We start from the raw sequence: 17,195 nt of genomic DNA, 5'->3' as shown, positions 1-17,195 counted from the left end.
CAGCATCACCCACAGGCTTAGGGTGTCACAGTCTGTGTGGGGCACAGGCCTCACCCTGTTTCTGGCCCATTGACTCTGTTCTCCTGGTGTAGTGGCTTCTGCACACATGGGTGTACTACTGAGGGTTCAACATGTGCCCTGCTTACTGTCCCATCATCATCTGCTGTGTTGTCAGTTGACTCAGATGATGCAATTGATGCTAGTCAACACTGTCTGGCAATACACAGGTCTTTGGTCACCCTTTCGCTGCCATGCAAAGCCTCCCTACATTTTCACTTAGGGGTGTGGGGAGTTTGCCTGTAGCCATGCAACTAATTGCATGCACATTGCATGTGATACCTGAACTTGCCCTTGCACTGCCTACATGTGTATTGGTAGACTTCATAATGTACTTGTTCATGTAGAAAGTGGGTCACGTACACATGTTCTGCACTGCATCAACCCACTTCTGAACCGGGTTACACCCTTCTACATGACTACTCACTGATGCTATGTCAAAGTCACCTGGCATGTATGGACTGTTTTTCATCCCTTCTCTGTCATGTATGCAACGGGCACAGGTGCATCCTGTGACACATGTACTCAGTGTTAGGACTACCTAGTGGTTGTTTAGATGAGTTTATTGGTCAATGTGCGGCCTATTCCAACTGGCATAGGGCACTGATTGGATGTAGCTTGCCAATTGGGTTGTGATGACTGTGGAGCATCCTTCACGTGTGTATGTGTGCACTTCCACATTCATCAAAGCAATCAGTGTTATAGTTGCTTGCTTTTGTATTGGATGCTGGTCATGTTCACAATACAGGTGTATGGGGGAATGGGTGTTGTTGAACGCTTTCACATGCACATATGCAAGCAGCTTCAATGTTGTGTGGTGCAACATTGCGAGTACTCACTCATGTGTTTGTGAAAGTGTCCATTTACACATGTGTCTTCCTCAGCTTTATGGTTGACAGAGTAATATGTGGTTGATAGAGGTTTCTGCTGGTGAGATTTTGGCATTGCGCATGTTATGTGGAGCTGGTATGATCCCAAAGGTTCACTGTTGTGCAGTATGTGTATGCCCAGGCCCACTTAGCTACTATGGTGGTTCCTGGGCTTGTAGATTTCCACAGGGAATGATGTAAGAGGGCACATTCATAGCCCAATGTGGACAATCAGGACCTGAGGGGTGTTGTGGAGGCCTCATGTCCTGCAGCTCGGACAGTACAGGGCGTTATGGTCCCTAATGCCTGGTTGCAGGCCCTTGCTTTGCTTGTGACATTCATTATTTCTACATGGCCCATGCCACTCGGTACGGGGCAAGCTGCAGATGGATGTAGCTATATTGATGATGATGCTTCAGTGATGCATGGCTACATGCATGTTACCTGTGTCATTGTGTGTTTGGATTCATTGCAGCAGTGGTCAATTTGCAGTTCAGGCATGCTTATGGTGTGTTGCATCTCTTAGTTGCCATCTGTCATTTTTGCCTGTAACTTGTGCCGGCAAAGGTGGTGTCTGATGGAGTTCATATACTACATTTTGTAATAGAGTAGGCTTTGCTATTTACACACATTCATTTCTGCTTTTGGGATGTGTTTGCAAATCAAGGCCACGTGATGCATGCCAGGTTCTCATTTGTGTGTGACATGTCGGCTTCATGTGTTGGCTTTGTATGTGATGTCTATGTGTGTATGTTTCATGTGCTTCTGACATGTGTGCTAATGTTAATCTTTTCGCCCCTTTCCAGATGATGACACAATGGAGCCAGAGGATGGTGTTGTCATGCCAGACACAGGGTTGCTGTCACACCAGCAATCCAGCACAAGTGGGGGTCATGGGGTGGTAGGCCACGAGAACCCACTTGTGTTGCAGAGCATCTTGTCTAGGACTGGCAATGATTTTAACTCAGATGATCACTCTGACGATAATGTCGAGTTGGATGTGCATCGGGTCCATCCATCAGGGGTGAGTGATTCTGATGTGGACGCTCCTCTGTCCACGACACCTGCACTCAGGGGTCAGACGGTGGTGGGACCTCCGCCTGTGGTAGATCGGGACGCAGGGTCACCCTCCACTCAAGTTGCTGATGTTCCTGGGGCATCAGGTCAACAGAGGAATGTAGTCCTGCAGCCTTGGGCGCTGCCAAACCAACAAGGACGTCGGATCCTTGGGCCCCGCAGGTGTCAACGCCCAGCAATGTGGTGGCCGCACGCCACTGGGGTATACTGAATGGGAGCAAGCCATGGTTGCCAATTCAGAACACCAGGGGGCAGCAATTGATAACATTACTGAGAGCATGGATCATGTGGCCCAATCCGTGCTACCCCCTGCTAGGCAGGTGGAACTCCAGCAGCAGGCGGCACAGTCCACGACCCGCTCGCTCAGGCTGGGCATGGCAGCCTCAGACAGGGCACGCTGGGCTGAAATGGTGTCTTTGCGTCAAGCAATTGATGCTCACGTACAGGCACACATAGATGCCATGAGGGTGGACTATGATTCCCTCAGTTCTACTCTGGGTGCGTTCTTGATGTCCCAGAGGAAGCGGTCAGAGGAGAGGTTGGAACAGCTAGAGAGTACCATCTCGGCTGAGCTACGTGCTTGCCAGGAGGTATACCAGATGTCCAGCCAGGCCATGCAGGCAGAACTCCATGTTACACGTGCTACCTTGCAAGAGGAAGCACACTTATCACGCAAGGTTCTACATGCTGACCTACGTTTCAACGCCGCACAGAACGAGGCTCATCCGTCCCGCATACTTGCTGCCGACGAGGGGCAAGCTGCACCTAGGCGTGGTAAGGGTACTGTGCCACGTCAACCTTTTCAGCCAGAGGGTGATTCGGACAACGAGATATCTCCCACACAGGTCGGGCTGTGCAGGCGTTGAGCCCATGGAGGATTTGTTTTTTTGTCTCAACATCATCACATGTGGGTGTTGGGGTGCACCCTGTACCTCCCCCTTCTGGTTGCCCCCCCCGGGGTCATATGTGGCCGTTTTTGATTTATCTTCTTAGTTTAGTTAGTTAATATGGTTTTTGATAGTTAGTTTAATTAGGTAATGTAGATGTTTTATAGTTAGTTTAATTAGTTAATATAGTTTAAAATTGCTTGTCTATTGTGCATTCATGTGATGGTGTGGTGCTTTGTGGCTTTTGAAAGCATCCACTGTCTGTTCCAGCTGGGCTCTTCAAGCTTGTCTCGTGTATGGGTTTGCAGCTTGGGGTCCTGACTCACACAGGCCACTCCTGCTTCCCTTATCCATGGGCTTGCAAGGATGGTTCGGTGTAACAAACATTTACACAAGGGCTTTAGACTGTCTTATATGTGGCCTGTCTGCTTCTGTACTACTTGTGTTAACAGCCCTAGTGGGGATTGTGGGGGTTTTATCCACGGCATGTCTGTGATCAATTTGGGTGGGTTCATGATTGATGTGTCCATTAATTGATCTAGATTGTGATGTATGTTATTTTCTTTCCTGTATATGTGCTTGATGCACTTCATGCTGTAGACAGTAGCCTGCACCCTTTGCCTGTCAAAGTCACACTGATGGTGGGAGGAGTTCGGATGTAGGTCTCTAACATGGCCCAGTGACACCCAGCATGAAGACACACACACAGGGAACTTTCAAGTGTTATTTATATGTTTTATGCCCTTTCTGCAGGACAATGAGCCTCCAGACCACCTTTGCCATCAGACACAGGGCGTAGCACTACAGAAACCTTGCTACATTCGGTGGTGCAGACATGCGCATATGTGCAAGCAGTAGCACAGGGCTTGTGCTCAGACGTCCAACAGAAGCAGACGTGTTTCCAGGGGCTCCAAGCAAGGTGAGCAGCACAAGGAGGCCACACCGCAGCCGACCTTCCCCCAGGTCACTTGCACATGCATCCTAAGTAGCAGCACTGATGGGGAGCATGGCCAGATATTGTTATAGAAGCGCACAGTACAGCTAAGATGCGTTGAGGGACAAATGCCAAGTAGCTTTACAAGTTGTCAGGGGCACATGCAGGGGCCGTCGCACATATCCTCCCGTCCCCCCTGCTCCATAGAAGCTGAGTTATTAGCACAGTAGCATTCCAAGCCAGAAACGTATACAGCGCACAGGGACACCCAGCGAGGCACAGACTTGTGTGCAGTGCATATCATTTGCATGTGCAAATTGCCACATGCACTACCTATTGTAATCCATGGCTGCCAGAACACGACTTGTACTGAAGTTGCACCTCGCTATACGCGTCTAGCAGGTCACCCAGGGACCATTCTATCATGTGTGATTCTTGACAAATTGGTCTTCCATTTACTGCGCGCCCACGTGCGCCTGCCTTACTGCATTGACAGTGTATGAACCATCACAGGGGCAAGCTAACATATACGTACATAGCAGCAGACAAGGGTGTTTATTTGTGGAAAAGTCACTTACTTTGGGGCAGGAATGTTGTTGTGTGTGTGTTCTAAACACACACAGATTAGTAACTCACGTTCTCTTTGCAGCATTGAACTGATCCTGTTACTGGACCTGAGAGTGCGCAGGCAGGAGGCCAGCACTCACCCCAGAGATAAGTCTCTCTTTGTCTTGCATTTCACTCATTTCGTACTATGTGCATGTAGAACATGGTTTCTCTGATTGAGTATGTGTTATTGTCAATAGTTGTATTTTGTATTGTGACTACTTTACCTTGCAAATCCAACTCCCCTCTCCTGCCCCTCTTTCTGGTTATCCTGAATACCAATGCCTGTCCAACCAACGGATCCCTGACCCTATTTCCCCGCCGCGGTCTTGGTGGCCTGTGTAAGTTTTACCTTGCAGGTGCCCAGACCACGGAGGGGGTGGTTGGTTCATGACACTCCTGCGCCTGGAGACCAGAGCTGTGACACTACCCATCAGTTGTTGCATCCTCATTGTATGTTGTTTCCAGAAAAAGGTACCCTTCCTGTTGAACCATTGTTGTACTGTGCTACCTTGGTAGTTCGATCATTCTGCTTGTACATGTACCAGGACTGTTTTTTGCACTTCAAGTAATCTACTGGAGACTCTTCCAGGGTTTTTTTGTGCCAAGAGGTTTTTTCCATGGTTTGAGGGTTTGGCTCCTTGGAGTTGTCTGCGATTTGGTATTTTTGCCAGACAAGGAGGCCTCTGAGGGGGCTGGACCTTATTTACACGCAAGGTGGAACATGAAGACCAAGGGGTAGGCGGATCCTGTAGCCAGGTAAACTAAAAGGGAGAAGGCTACATATCCCATACACAGTTGTTTAGAAGGTCATGGTGTTGTGTAAATGAGGGAGGGCCTTTTGTTGTTGGACAGTAAGCCTGGGATACAGTGTTTGGGCATTCTCTGACAATGTCATTGTGGGGTACTATGTACATGATGCTTTCTGCTGGTCAATGGCTGTTCCTGTGTTGTATTTACTTTTCAGGTGTCAGGGGATTTTTGTGGTTTGACATGCTGGGGTGTACACATTGGCAATGTTCACAATTGATGTGTATAGGAGACTGAGGGTCACTTGATTCAGCATGCATATATTGAGTGCATGTCCCTAGTGACACACACAGTTGCACAATGTGCCACCACACGTACAACCACCCTTCCATGCACACAGGTGCACACATATTGCCTTCTCGGGCACGCTGTGTCCCTGCAGCGCATGATAAATTACCATTTGGGGATCCTGGACATGCGTCAATGGGAACATTTGTTATTTTGTCCTTTTGATGTGAAGGGTTTGGGTGAAATATCAGGGATTGTCATGGCCTGTTTTGCGGGGGGGGGGGTGATATACATCTTGCATGTGTTCCTTTTGGTCACACAGGATTGGTTATGTTTAAGTAGCTAGGTATGCACACAATGTAGCAATCTCATGGCAACATCCTCAGGGTGGTAAGGTTGTGACAGTTGACTGTCTCTTTGTCATCTTCGATTGTCACCTAGTATGTGCCAGGCAAGTGTGCACTGCGCAGGGGTGAGAGTTTAGGTGAAAAATGTGGCCACAAGCTGGGTCCGGGCTGCCTCGCCACTTGCCCTTTCCCCTCCCATGGGCAGCACCTGTGCCTGTGGTTGGGGAAGGGGGGGCACCACCATGTCCACCAGTATGTCCTGCCGTGTTGCAACATTGTGCAGGACACATGCTGCCATAATGATCCTGCACACTACTGGGGGTGCATATAGTAGCTGGCCACCAGAGCGGTCAAGGGAGCAGAAGCGTGACTCGAGCACTCCGAATGTGCGCTCCACTATGCCCCTGGTTGCAATATGGGCCGCGTTGTATCTTACGTGGGGTGGTGTGTTGGGGTTCCGGATTGGCATCATCATGTGGTAGGCACTGTCCCCTGGGGAGGTCGTAATGGTTGTGATTAGTAGGGTTTGTTTATTTGTCTGTGTGTGACATGCATGCATGTGCACAGGCATTTGTAGTCACCTAGGAGCCATGTGTTGCCATGCTTCCCACTTTCCAGGGCCCGACTCAGGGTGGAAATTCTGTACATGAAACTGTCATGGGTTGATCCAGGGTAGTTTGCATAGACAGAGGTGATGATTTCCTTTGCATTGCAAATAACCTGCATGTTGATGGAATGCCAGTGCTTGCGGTTTCAATAGATGTGCTCAGTGGCCCTAGGTGGACGTAGGGCCACATGGGTGCAATCTATGGCACCGAGCACTTTGGGGAGGTGTGCCACCCTGTAGAAGTCCTGGACCACGGCTTGCCTTTCTGCGGTTGTTCTGGGCATGTATATGTGCTTGCTGACTGAAGGGTGTGCAGTCATGATTGCCAACACCTGATGTAGGCAGCGTGACTGCGTGGCCTGTGAGACCTCCCCCCCCACTATGGCAGTTGTCCGCTGAAATGACCCAGTGGCCAAAAAATGCAGGACATTGAGCACCTTCTCCAAGGGGCTCAATGCTTGGGAGCACAGGGTGGGGGATGTAAGGTGATCGTCCCACTCCCTGACCAGGTCTAGGATGATATGAGGTGGAAACCTATACCTGCCATAGACCTGGTCGTCAGGCATCCCAAAAAGGCTGGTCCGGTGGAAAAAATGTGGGGCCTGGCTATTCTCCTCCTCCTGCAGTGTCCCACGATCATTGCTGCGACAAATGGGGCATTCATCGTGGCTGTATATGTGTGTTTGTTGTTGCGCACACTTTTATACTGGGCGCGGGGACGCTTACGCCTGCCTTCGTGTGGCGGACGTGTTGATGCCTGTGCACATCTTTTCGCGTTCGCTGGTTTCCCGTATTCAATTCCATGAATTTGTGTTGTTCGCGTGCGTGTGGGCATTCTGTGTATTTCCCTGCAGTACTTCCCAAGTTACGCCTCCTTTTTCACGCGTTGTTCCCCATTCCACGTGTTACGCCCCATGTCCCGCCCCTTTTTGGTGTGTGCGCCGACGTTGTGCGCTATCGCTGTGCACTTTGTGCACAGCGTTCAGGATGTTGGAATGACGTGAGCGCCTGTGTCCGCCAGGCAAGGATTTGGTGCACATCCCACAGTAAACACGCGCAGGCTTGTGCACTTGCTTTTTCACGCTTGCGCCAGCGTGCGCCAAGATTTTCGCGTACATTTGCTCCATGAATCGGCCCCTATATCTTGAAAATGCGAGCTTTTGTACATTATTATAACATTTTGCATATTTGTATAAATTGGACCAATCAGCCATTTTCTGCATTCACTAAACCTTTGATCTAACAAACTGAACACATAAGACATATTCATAGGCATGTTAACTATATGTATAAACACATTGACGATATGAAATAAGTTGCTTGAACATTTGTGTTTTTATTTTTCAAACAAACCCTGACTACTATAAAGAAGTGCATAAATACTGTATAGTGCATGTGCACATTTGTTTTTTCTCTCTTTAATTCATGTATTCCGAGCAATTAAAATACCATTTACTGAAATGCCACATTGAAAAATGGTGCAGAAGAAGAAATTTGTAGGAAGAAGGAAAGTGCCTACAACCAAGATATCAGCTGTCTGGCCCAACCACTAGAAGTGGACCTGTTTAAGTACAATGAAAAGCTGCTGAGCCCAAGGCATCATCCTATTGACTTGTGGGTGGGAAGAAGTTTACTAGTGCTGGAATGCTGCAGTCAATCTTGAGAGTGCAGTTAACTCCCGAGGTTGCTGTCAAGGCCGTTCCTTCATAAGAAGTTGGGAGTGATGGAGAAAGTAAGGCAAGTCCAAGAGTCGCCATTCCTCGCCATTGCCCCTATGAGGCAGGGGGCCCTGAATGTGCCCATGCAGGCCATGGAGAAAGGAAGACATAAGAATCAACAATATACTCAACTGAGATTGTAGATATCGGTGATGCCCATTGCCAAGGGCACAGGACTGCAAGTGCAAATTCAAACACAAAGAGAAACGCATCTGAGGTACCCATCTGTGCCAATTTGTGTTCATAAGAAAATGAAATGAAGGCAGCGCAGGGACAAATAGTCCTGGTATGACTTGGAGCTCATTGAGAAACAGACAGTATTGTAACATCCTTTGGGTTGCTCAGGGCCCCAGGATTATTATAGTATCTGCAGGATAGCGCAGCGGCAGCAGGCTCGCCTTGGAAGCAAAACGACACGGAAAAATGCAGGATCGATAACCGGGTCCGCGCTTAGAAACCTGTGCGTATTAATCACGTTATAAATGACCAATTACAGATTACAATTCTACGTCCACTTCTGAATCTGCCAACATAACCAGCAATGTAAGAATCTCTGATACTGTAAAAAAGCCACATCACACACCCCTAGGAGTTTTATATTTATTTTGTTAAGCACACATTTCAATTTGCACACTCTGTAAATAGCACGCATGCCTTGGGAAGCAGGGCACACATTATGGCAGTGTAGGACTGTGGAGTCATAGGTATTTTATCGGAATTGTGCGAAAGGACCAAAAAATGGTCTCACTTTACCAAAAGTCCGAAAAATGCATTCCATCAAAGGTTCAAACACCAAAAGTTCAAACCTTTGGTGGCATGCATTTTAGGTAGGTAAAATAAAAAGCCCCCCGCAACACCCCGCTGACCATACTATACAGTATAGTGAGCGGGGGTTGAAGGGGACACCACCGCTGCACATCCGTCAAAGGAAAGAAAAAAAAACAGGGGCTGCGGGGGTGTCCCCCGCAACACCCCGCTCACTATACCTTATAATACAGTGAGCGGGGGTTGCGGAGGAAACCCCAGCAGCTGCCAGTAAAAAAAAAATAAAAAAAAATAGAAAAGGACCCAGCAGCAACGGTTCCCAATTACGGAAGTGAACGGGAACTGGTGGCGCATGGACACAGCGTGAAGAAAAGGTAAGTAGGGTTTGGTTATGTTGGGGGTGTGGGTGGCGGTGTGTTGAGGGTGAGGGTGAGGGTGTGTCGTGGGTGTGGGTGGGCGTGTGGGCATGTAGTGGTTTGCAGTGTATGTTTGCATGGGAAATGTACGATCCTTTTGAGGTGCGTACATTTCTCATGCAAACTTTTCCGTCACTGACTTTTCCGTGATGGAAAAATCACGCAGATCCATTTTATCACCACAACCTCGAATGTCACACCATGAAACAATTGCCAGCAAGCAACACTATCAATGTCTGCCATAGATAAGGTATTCACTGCAGGAAACATCGTTTGATTGACTGCTGCTTTTGTTGTCAGTGGCAATAGTTGCAACGTTATGCGTGCAGTGGAAGATTGCAATTACTACCATCTGCCCTGTCTTGTGAACTGATTAAACCTCATACTAGAGGACTGTGTGATGTAATCCCTCTGGCCCCTGTGTTCAAAGGCTACATTTTGAGCCTAGGCAAGAAAATGTGGAAGAAGAGAATTGTGTAGTTAATTGTCATGTCAACACCATATAACTGTGCTTAGAAACACATTCCATGATCAACACAAACCTTTGAAGAGTTGACTCTGCCATCATTTTTAGCCAATTCGACACATATGTAGTACCTTCATTTCTTGCTCTTTAGGGGGTCTTATGGCAAACTACAAGACCTGGATACTGGGGAAAGTTATGGCATAACGGAGGGTGAGGTTCCCCTTGCAAATGTCCAGGAAAGAACTGGAGACATGCACTCTACACACATAACATGACCAGTTCCACCTCCAACACCCCAAGCACGGCCCCCACAATCCTAAGCTAGTGGAAATCACTACCCCATGTGTTGTCTCCACCTGATAGCAGTGCGTGCTGCAGCCAGTGTCAAAGGTATCTGTCGTCTTTTCAGGAGCGTCCCAAGCACAGTAGGACTCACATCACTCTAGTTGAAAGAGGTAAGCAAAATTAGGACACACTTCAAAGAAAAGAGGACTAAGATCTATAACAGGGATATCAAAGCAAAAGTGGCAGCAGTGTCTAGGAGATAATGAGCTATAGGCTGTACATGGAGAGCCTCTGCTTCAGAGGCCAGCAGTTAGCAGGCTGTCAATCAAATGTGCATTGTGACCTGCTGCCACCATCAACTCTGAATGTGCGTTTAGTTCATCAGGGGTATCCATGAGAGAGAGAGAAGACAAGACTGAAAGTGAAACATGCATGAATTCCAACAGGGCTGAAGATGAGCCAGAATGTCTTATCTCACACATATACTGTTCCAGATGATGAGGATTTGGAGCAAGCAGAAAGGGACACTTTGAACATGTCTTCACGCCTTTGGATGCTGGCTCAGATGACTTCAATGCAATGGATGACACAAACTTCCACTAGTGCGGTCTGGGTCTGCCGCCGCACTCTGCACCAGAGGGATTGGTTTAAGGCAAACAGTTCAGGGATTTGGAATTTGCAAACAGCATATTTGCTTTTTAGGACATGTTTGGCTCAACCACTGATACGCTTGGATAGTTAACCTGACGTCCTAGTGCGGCACCAAGAGAAGACCAACGTCCTGCGGTCAAGCGTATGTTTTCTTTCACCAGGACTTTCATTTGTTGCTCTTGGAACACGATGAAATGCCTCTTTTTTCAAATAATTTATTTTTGAATACACACTGCACTTTATTTCACAACATATTTTAAGGTTGTGATGAAATGGAAATGTAATGAAACTCAACTCTCAAAAGAAAATGCAAGCCTTGAAGAGCTATAGAAGTAGAGACAAACACAGACTACTTATACTGCTTAGTATCCCACATGACGTAGGCCCTACATTGCCCATACACCTGGCCACCACTCACTAAGACAGTGTGATACTGGTCTTGTCCTCCCAGTGAGCCAAGCAACATAGCATGCCTTGCCAAATTTCGCAAAGAGTGAAAACTAATTGTTTATTACATGACAAAATAAAATGTACTACCACAAAACAACACAAAAGCAAATGGAAAAAGGCACTCCATTGTCTGATCACAAATAAATAACCATAAGAGTGTGTACATAAAAAAGGATATAAAATGAAAAAAAGATATGGAACTAAAGTCCACCACTGAAGTAGGCCATGTCTGACCTCTTAGAATGGTAAATCGTAACCTCCATTTGGTCCAGTTTGGATTTGCCATAAGTTTGCATGTAATGTACCCCACAGTCCCTGAAGGTTGTGGTAGCAATGGCAGGTTGGTGTCAGAGCCAGGTGGACTTCACTTTCTCCTTCTCAGTAGTTCACTGATGTCTCCTTTTGCAGTACAATTCCCAAACTCATGCATGCTTTCTTTGCGACAATGTATGCCCTGCAGCACTGTAAGATACAGGGTATTTCTCTGGGAATTTGAGAAAATTAAAGCGCATAGTGCAAACAGCATATACATATTGGAAAACACAGGTGCTTGCTATGATTTAAATGAAAAATAATCTTGCTAATTAAAACAAACAAAAAATTGTTCTGTGATCATAGGGCAAATTCAAAAACACTTCACCTGGAAGTATTTTCTCAATATGTAATAATTAGTTTCAAGAATTGCCCACTTGCACTGATCCACTATTGATAGAATTCTTAGTTTCTTCTGCATGGAAATTAACATAAAAACAATTCTTCACAAAATTCAATAGATAGAACTGAAACATAATTATTGATGGAAAAATATATTTTCTCTCCACATATAAATTACATTTTCAATTGAATCCTGATTTTTTTTTTACAATGGAAACACTTTGAAAACATTTCTGGATAGAGGTTATAAGAAAATTGACATTAGGAAAGCAGAAATAAAAATACATAAATTGACAAGCAAGGATCTTTTAACGCCTCAAAATTAAACCAACCAGAATGTTAATAAAAAATGTAGGCTCATCAGTAAATTAAATTCTAAAAATGGTCAAATATGAAAATTTTCAAATCAACAGTGGAAGACTCTTTTATTTGACAAAGTGCTTCGTCCACAGATAGATGAAAAAACAATTACAATATTTACTAAAGCAAAAACAATTGGAAACTTGATAGCACCAAACCAAGTCTATGAAAAGAAAGTACCAAGTGTAGTACAAAAATCTTGGTTGATGCAAACCTTGAATGTTTTTTTTTCAAATGTGTCATGTGTCATTTTTGAAAATGTGTTAACACGTAATATTTCAAGACATTCACAACAGAACTATTAAAACTGTACAATTGATGAACTGTAAATGTACTTTCGTGGTGTATGCCAATACATGTTGTTCCATAAGGTGTATACAGGCAGTACGACTAGACCTTTAAAGATGTGCATTTATGAACACTTAAGTTCAATATCTATCAATAACACAAGACAATCACTGGCTGCCCTTTGGGTAACTGAAATTAATTAAGAGAATATTAGAGCTCTTCGATTCTGTGAAATGTTCAGAGTTAAACAAACAAAGAAAGGAGGACACTTTGAAAAGGTATTAAGACAACAAGAAGTTCCATCCATTTTCTTTTTTAGTAGTACTTTGTCTGGTCTTAACTCAGGCCATGAGCTTTGTTCATTTTTATGAATTTTGAGTTATTAAGAAAAGGAAATGTGGGTATACTGGATTGCAATTGCACCCAGGAAGCATCAGTCAATTAATGTGATTTAATTGGACACAATATATGATAAACGTTAGGTTGAAGATGCATAAAAGTGACAATGTGCAGTACCCTGATATAGGGAATGTTTTCAAACAAAAATATTACGATCATTGTGTATTGATACAAAGTAGGTGTACATGGAAACACAATGAATGGAATAACACATTTGATATAGAGTCCCATAAGCTTTAAAAGTATTTGGCAAATTAACACCATTATGCATTAATGAAAGCATTTCCATTGACACATATGATCACACTAACCATTCCAAGATGGCGCATATGAAAGACATACATTATAAGGCAATATCAGTCCTCTTTCTTTTTTTCTGAAGCCACCGAAATATAAGATCTCCAAAATGGCTCCCAACCACGTGGAAACACTGAAATGTACAGGGAACACTTCATGTTCTTTCAATAACATTTGATATAGAGTCCCATAAGCTTTAAAAATATTTGGCAAATTAACAGCATTATGCATTAATGAAAGCATTTCAATTGACAAATATGATCACACTAACCATTCCAAGATGGTGCATAGGAAAGACATACATTATAAGGCATTATCAGTACTCTTTCTTTTTTTCTGAAGCCATCGAAATATAAGATCTCCAAAATGGCTCCCAACCACATGGAAACGCTGAAAAATGCAGGGATCACTTCACGTTCTTCAATAACCTTATAACAACAAGATTTTTCTAAATAAGTAAATAATAGTTTGTAAGGCTTGAAAAATACTGAAAACTGAACAGAAAGAGACTGCAGAAGTAAATTGTAATTCATTCATTGTTACTAATTTACAAGTTGTGAAAAAAGCAAAAAGAAACACATTGAAAGAAGAAATATATTTAGCCATAAGGAAGCAAGCTTTGAGAAATACTTGAAGAGGAATCATATAATTATTATTTGCTTTCTCTTCCTGAATATATAATGATACAACTTGTAGTTTTAAAATTGATTGAAACATATCAATTTGCATTTCATAGGAGTGTACTTCATATCCTACCAAAAGGCAAATCAACAAAATCATACATATAGAAACATTAGAGAAAAGTCCTAGTAAAATACTTATCTAACAAACTACGAAATCTTCAAAAAAGTAATTGTGAGATTTCAGTAATAAATTATTACCTATAATTTTACAGGCCGATTCATGGAATTAATTAAACGTGCGATTCGCAGTGCAAGTGCGAATATCGCAGGGAAACCATCGCACTATTCATGTAAGTCCGTGCGCGAGTAAAATCAGGGATGTGCGCTGAAAAAGTGCACAGCGCATGCCGGCACACAGGTCATCTAACGGCGTGCGCTAAGGCCACAGCGAAAGCGCACATAGCGCGGCGCACATAACAAAAGTAGGCAGAACATGGGGAAGGACACTCGGAATGGGGAACAACTCGTGAAAATGTGGGTGTCACAGAGGAAGTACAGGAGGCAAGTGCGTGGAACGCCCACATGCTCGCCTACAACACGTATTCATAGAATCGAATAGGGCAAACCAGCGCATGGGCAAAGACGCACACGGACCCAAACCCGTCCGCCACACGAAAGCAGGTTGTAGCGTCCCTGCACTGGAAAAAAATGTGCGCCAAAATGTGCGCTAACAAAAAGCACAAATAAACAGCTCTGATGAATGTCCCATACTGTGGCCCCCTAGGACAAATGACGTGCAAAGGGGTACGCGACAAACAGCGACTCACGCTGTGTGAAAAATTAGCTTGTGCGTGTATTTCGTGTATGCGTGTGAAGTTTCACACGCAATCGGGCATGGGGAGAGAGGTACGTGTATTTCAGGGGTGCGCGTGAAGTTCCACACGCGATCGTGCCTGGGGGAGCGGGATACGTGTATTCCAGGGGTTCATGGGAAGTTTCAAACGCGATAGGCCCTGTGCGAGTGGGGTGCATGTATTCCTGGGGTTCGCGTGAAGTTTCACACGCGATTGGGCTGGGTATGTGTAAATCTGGTGTGCGCAGGAAGTTTCACACGCATTTGGCCTTGGTCGAACGGGGTACGTGTATTTCGGGGGTGCGTGGGAATTATCACACACAAGCCCTATGCGAGTGGGGTACGTGTATATCTGGGGTGCAGGGGAGTCCTACACGTGAATTGGCAGTGTGGGTCCTCCCAGGTGTTCCCTCTACACCCTCCACGGCCCCTGCAGGCAGCCCACAACACAGGGGACTTCATGTTCCACAGGCAGCCCATCCACCATGGGCATGCCCCCCAGGCAAGCCACATGTCAGCTTGCACCACTACTACTACTGATCACAACGCATGACCCCCTGTACCCCAACCCCCCAGCAGTGCGGGGCACCTGCCAGCAGGCCTCCACTCATGTCTCCTTGCACACACACCCCACAGCAGTGCAGGGCGCCTGCCAGCAGGCCCCCACTCATGTCCCTTGCACCCCCACCACCCAGCAGTGCGGGGTACCTGCCAGCAGGCCCCCACTCATGTCCCACTCATGTCCCCTTGCACACCCACCCCCCAGCAGTGCGGGGCACCTGCCAGCAGGCCCCCACTCATGTCCCCTTGCCCACCCACCCCCCAGCAGTGCAGGGCACCTGCCAGCAGGCCCCCACTCATGTCCCCTTGCACCTCCACCGCCCAGCAGTGCGGGGCACCTGCCAGCAGGCCCATGCTCATGTCCCACTCATGTCCCCTTGCACCCCCACCCCACAGCAGTGCAGGGCGCCTGCCAGCAGGCCCCCACTCATGTCCCCTTGTACCCCCACCACCCGGCAGTGCGGGGTACCTGCCAGCAGGCCCCCACTCATGTCCCACTCATGTCCCCTTGCACACCCACCCCCCAGCAGTGCGGGGCACCTGACAGCAGGCCCCCACTCATGTCCCCTTGCACACCCACCCCCCAGCAGTGCGGGGCACCTGCCAGCAGGCCCCCACTCATGTCCCCTTGCACCCCCAACCTCCAGCAGTGCGGGGCACCTGCAGCAGGACCATGCTCATGTCCCACTCATGACCCCCTGCACCCCCACCCCCCAGCAGTGCGGGGCACCTGCCAGCAGGCCCCCACTCATGTCCCCTTGCACACCCACCCCACAGCAGTGCAGGGCGCCTGCCAGCAGGCCCCCACTCATGTCCCCTTGCACCACCACCACCCAGCAGTGCAGGGTACCTGCCAGCAGGCCCCCACTCATGTCCCACTCATGTCCCCTTGCACACCCACCCCCCAGCAGTACGGGGCACCTGCCAGCAGGCCCCCACTCATGTCCCCTTGCACACCCACCCCCCAGCAGTGCGGGGCACTTGCCAGCAGGCCCCCACTCATGTCCCCTTGCACCCCCACACCCCAGCAGTGTGGGGCACCTGCCAGCAGGCCCCCACTCATGTCCCCTTGCACCCCCACCCCCAAGCAGTGCGGGGCACCTGCCAGCAGGCCCATGCTCATGTCCCACTCATGTCCCCTTGCACCCCCACCCCCCAGCAGTGCGGGCTCCTGCCAGCAGGCCCCCACTCATGTCCCACTCCTGTCCCCCTGCACCCCCACCCCCCACCAGTGCGGGGCACCTGCCAGCAGGCCCCCACTCATGTCCCCTTGCACACCCACCCCCCAGCAGTGTGGGGCGCCTGCCAGCAGGCCCCCACTCATGTCCCCTTGCGCCCCACCCCCAGCAGTGCGGGGCACCTGCCAGCAGGCCCACACTCATGTCCCACTCATGTTTCCTTGCACGCCGACCCCCCAGCAGTGCGGTGCACCTGCCAGCAGGCCTCCACTCATGTCCCACTCATGTCCCCCTGCACACCCACCCCCCAGCAGTGCGGGGCACCTGCCAGCAGGCCCCCACTCATGTCCCCCTGCACCCCCACACCCCAGCAGTGCGGGGCACCTGCCAGCAGGCCCCCACTCATGTCCCCTTGCACCCCCACCCCCCAGCAGTGCGGGGCACCTGCCAGCAGGCCCACACTCATGTCCCACTCATGTCCCCTTGCACCCCCACCCCCCAGAAGTGTGGTGCACCTGCCAGCAGGCCCCCACTCATGTCCCACTCATGTCCCCCTGCACCCCCACCCCCCAGCAGTGCGGGGCACCTGCCAGCAGGCCCCCACTCATTTCCCCTTGCACCCCCACCCCCCAGAAGTGCGGGGCACCTGCCAGCAGGCCCACACTCAAGTCCCCATGCACTCCCACCCCCCAGCAGTGAAATGGCGATCCCACGACACAAACCAAAAGTCAACTATGTACATCAACACATGTCCGCGCCACATGAAGGCAGGCGGTCGCCTGCCTGCGCATTAAAAAAATGTGCGCTAA

Source organism: Ambystoma mexicanum, chromosome 14 (assembly GCF_040938575.1).
Source record: "Ambystoma mexicanum isolate Mex_15411 chromosome 14, UKY_AmexF1_1, whole genome shotgun sequence".
Classification (NCBI taxonomy): Eukaryota; Metazoa; Chordata; class Amphibia; order Caudata; family Ambystomatidae; genus Ambystoma; species Ambystoma mexicanum.
This window is presented reverse-complemented; position numbering follows the sequence as displayed.